The sequence below is a fragment of the Schistocerca nitens genome, chromosome 4 (assembly GCF_023898315.1).
Source record: "Schistocerca nitens isolate TAMUIC-IGC-003100 chromosome 4, iqSchNite1.1, whole genome shotgun sequence".
Taxonomy (NCBI): Eukaryota; Metazoa; Arthropoda; class Insecta; order Orthoptera; family Acrididae; genus Schistocerca; species Schistocerca nitens.
This window is the reverse complement of record NC_064617.1, coordinates 830,970,393-830,974,983: the sequence shown is the minus strand read 5'-3', so window position 1 is coordinate 830,974,983 and position 4,591 is coordinate 830,970,393. Positions and strand designations below refer to the sequence as shown.

The following is a 4,591-nucleotide window of genomic DNA, read 5'->3' as shown; positions in this document are numbered from 1 at the left end:
CTCTGGGGTTGTAGGCACATCACGGTACACATCCTCCTTTAACGTACCCCACAGAAAGAAGTCCAGAGGTGCAAGATCAGGAGAACGGGCTGGCCAATTTATGCGTCCTCCACGTCCTATGAAACGCCCGTCGAACATCCTGTCAAGCATCATTAATTGCGGAATGTGCAGGTGCACCATCATGCTGATACCACATACGTCGACGCGTTTCCAGTGGGACATGTCCCTGCAGATGCTGCTCGCCGACCGTGGCCCGTGTTTGTTACAACACGCAACTGAACGTCGGAGGTTTCAAGCGTCAACTTTAGGTTACAATATGTCCGGATGTAATTAACATTTTACAATGCAACAAACGGCACTGATAACGTATTTGTTTATATGTTCAGATGTGCTAACAAAACTAACGTGGTTCCATTTAAAAAAACGTAGGTTTGTGTTAAAAAACATACTTCCGTGCATTTTTGTATGGTTAGTATTAAACAATTACACTAGCCCCCCTCCTCACGTTCGGTCTGTGGAATCGGTTCGTCAGTATTTGATGTGGTTTAAGAAATATATCCAGCGGTAACGTTAGGTGACTCACCCTGTATACGAGGTAGACCCGTCATGTTATTCACCTGAACAGAATCTTAAAATAATTCTCTTTTCTCGTGTCATTGTATATTGTGTTTTGTTCTATCGGGCCCGCAGCCACTGCATAGCACCGGCACCGGCAGCGACACGGGCAGCCTCGCGGAACAATAGGTTGAGGCGCGGCCTTTGCGGCGCTCGGCGCGGTCGGGCACAGCTTTCTAACCGGTTACCGCTTCCTGGCACCACGAAAAATCCTACCCGACACCACTCCTCGCCGTCGCACCGCGGGGGCGCGCGCCGTCGCAGTCCTACTGCCGGTCCCGTCCTGGTTAAAAGTCCTATTTGTGGCTGAGAGTGGCGTACTGCACGTACTTTCGGATGGAGCTGGACAAGCATTTCGTTGGTCCTGCGCAGATCGAAGTCTGCCGACTCAGTACCAAATACGGAGAAACAGGTCGACTACAGGCAGATTGAAGCTGACTTGGGAAACCGGGAAGAGACTCATTCCGTAACATCTACCTTTATGCTCCAAAAATCACCTTATGTTGTTTGAGGCAGGTACATTGTGTAGCACTATCACGTCCCCTCTTTCCTGGACGCGAATGGCCCGCGGGAAGAACGACAGTTGGTAAGCCTCCGTGTGAGCTCCAATTTCGCTAATTTTGCCTTCACGGTCTTTTTGCAAGATACTGGTAGGAGCAAGCAACACTCTGGTTGACTCTTCTAGAAACGCACTCGAAATTTTAACAAAATCGCTCCATGATGTACAACGCCTCTCTGGTAGATTCTGCCACTGGAAAAGGCTGAGCATCTCCTTGACGCTTTCCCGCTTACTAGGGGTTCAATAAGAAAAGCAGCACATTTTTTCCCAAGTCAGTTTCGATTGAAAGAAGTGTGGAATCTGTTGGGGGACATCTTGGAGTATTTCCGTTCCAGCCCCTATAGTTCCACTAAGTTCCGATAGGTAGCGGCGCTGTACTTAGCCTGCAAAATAGCACCTATAACGGAAGTGTGTTCCAAGCAGAGAGCTGTCCCTGATTTTATTTTGGCGGAAAACGAGAGCATCGCAGATATTCATAGACGCTTGTAGAATGTCTACGGAGACCTGCTGCTGAACAAAAGCACGGTGAATCGTTGGGCGAAGCGTCCGTCACCATCGTAACAATGTCGCGCAAGCCTGTCCGATCGCCAGCCGGCCGCGTTCAGCTGCGATTCCTGCAGCGTTGGAACGTGCGGACACACTCATTCGAGGTAATCGACGGACCACTATCAAAAACCTCTCTGCTCGATTGGACGTCTCTGTTGGTAGCGCTAACTCTCGTCCACCAGTTCGGATAGTCAAAGGTGTGTGTCCGCTGGGTTCGTCAGCGCCCAAGAGAAGACCATAAAGAGCAACGAAGAAGAATCCGTGCGAAATTGCTGAAGTTGCAGGTTAAGAGGCTGGTCGTGGTCGTGACAATATTTTGCCGAAAATCGTCACAGGCGATGACATATGGATTCATCACTTCGTATCAGAAACAAAACTGCAACCCATGGGGTGGCGTCCTATAACCTCTCCTCCGAAGATAAAGTTCAAAGCCGCACGCTCAGACGGTGAAGTCATGGAACGATGTTCTGAGACTCTGAAGGCGTTATTATTATTGATGTCCTCCCACATGGTGCAATGATATACTTTCAAGTGTATTTTGCTACCCTCAGGAAACTGAAGAAACGACTTTAGCGTGTTTGTCGTCACAAAAGTACAAACGAACTTGTCCTTCTCCAAGACAAAGCGACACCTTATGCAAGTCTGCTCCCTCGAGAGCGGCTCACAAAAGTTCACTGGACTGTTCTTCCTTATCCACCCTACAGCCCGGATCACGCACCTTCCATCTGCTTAGCCTAATGACGCAGTACGTGGATGATGGGGAGATTATTGATGCAGCAATACATTGGCTCCGACGTCGACCAGTAGAGTGGTACCATGCCAGCATACGGACCCTCCCAGTAAAGTGGTGTAAGATCGTCGCATTGAACGGAGATTGTGTCGAACTATAGTGTTGCGTAGCCAAAAGAGAGGGGAATAATATGATGTACTGGAATCGTGAATAAAGCCAACCTGATTTCAGAAAAAAAAAGTGTTGCATTGTTTGTTGAAAGTCCCTCGTAAAAACCTCTAACGAAACGTGCGGTTCTTTTTTGGATCTTGGGTATTTTCTATGCCAATCCTACCTGATACGGATCGCAGACTGATGACACATGTTCGAGAAGTGGTCTAAAGAGGATTTTGTAAGTTTTTTTTTTTTTATTTTAATTTCGTGGATGGACTGCACTTCATGAGGTTTCTTCTATGAATCTGTCAGGCGTCTGTCTTACCTGCGATTAGTTTTGGAGTTGCACTTTCAAAAATGGTTCATATGGTTCAAATGGCTCTGAGCACTCTGGGACTTAACATCAGAGGTCATCAGTCCCCAAGAACTTAGAACTACTTAAACCTAACTAACCTAAGGACATCACACACATCCATGTCCGAGGCAGGATTCGAACCTGCGACCGTAGCAGTCGCGCGGGAGTTGCACTTCAAATCGCTTTTCAATGTATGTGACTGCTTAGAATGATTGTTCTGTAATCATATAACCATACAACAATGGGTCTTTTTGCGTATTTACGCATAATTCGTACATTTATCTACGTTGTCAATACCTAGAGCAACCGTCGAATCTCTGCAGTCTCTCTGCACCTCGCTACAATTTCCTAGCTTTTCAACTTCTCTGTATACATGACTGGTTAAAGGAAACGCTAAGGACTTCATAATGAATTCATTGAGAGCTCAACTGACTACTGTACAACATGAGCGAAACATATTTGTGGTTGTGGTTATTCCAAATCTCACTCTAAGTGCAGAACGTTTCAAAAAGGCTTAACGCGCTTTCTTTTCCCTTCTAATGGAAACATAGGTTGTCACCTGACATGAAGTCTTTCTCCATCCTACGTCCTTAATCTAAATTGCTTGACTCTCAGTAAGATGCGAGATAAAGAATGTGGTTCATTGCACAAGGTTTTTTCATCTCACAGATGTAGCAGGGCAAGCATACTTTGTTTTTAATGTGCCTCCACATGAACCATTCTTAATCAATTAATTTTATGTTTTAACCAAATGGAGCAGTATGGTTCCAAAGACTTATTCAGGTCTCAAACATCTGAGATGTTTATATGCAGGCTGAAGCGACGATGACAATTTGTACCTAGGTCAGGATTCGAACCCGGGTGTTCTGCTCAGTAGGCAGACACGCAAACCACTACGCCACCGTGGCACAGTAGCTTTGCACAACTGGGCGGATTACCATAGCAAGCCTCCTTTCTCATTCCAAATTCCCATTCACGACTCAGCCTATTTGGTATTCTCACTAAACTCTAACAGAAGTGCAAAGGCTTTCGAACTGTATTTTAACGGTGTCTCAGCATCGAACTAAACGGGAATCCTGCTTTAGGCACCTTTGCCTGGGTTTCAGGCAAGAACGCCGTTTCGATCAATAAACCACATATGCCTGGATTTCGGGCAGGATCCCTCGTTTCGTTCGATGCTGAGGTGCTATTCCAACACAGTTGGAAAGCATCTGGAATGCGGTTCGAGTTTAGGGGGAATACCAAGTGGGACATAACGGGAATCTGGTTTCAGGAGGAGGAGGAGGAGGAGGAGGGGGCGGGGAGGGGGGCGTTATACCATGCAGTTACGCAAAGCCACTGTACCAGGGTGGCGTAGTGGTTAGCGCATTTGCTTAGTGAGCAAGAGACCCAGGTTCGAATGATGGCCTTGGTACAAATTTTCATTCGCCGCTTCAGTCTGCAGAGAAAAGTCAGTTTTCTGTCGATCGGAGCGGAAAATAAGACTGTGAATACTACTCATGCGTTCTACCATGGAAACCAGCCCTTAGAATTTTCTGAGCACACTTAAAGCAAGTCTTTCTTCGAATGCATTCTAGTCGAGATTATTTAGAATTACTCTTAACGAATTGTACGAAAATGTATTCCTATTTTG

The 4,591-nt window shown here is 46.4% G+C and overlaps 1 non-coding gene across 1 annotated transcript; it reads left to right on the top strand.

Annotated features, from left to right (window-relative positions):
- Window positions 1–4,300: 4,300 nt before the first annotated feature.
- On the top strand, window positions 4,301–4,372 carry Trnat-agu (transfer RNA threonine (anticodon AGU)). The gene has a single exon. It is a non-coding gene; the product is annotated as a tRNA-Thr (tRNA).
- The last annotated feature ends 219 nt before the right edge of the window (window positions 4,373–4,591 follow it).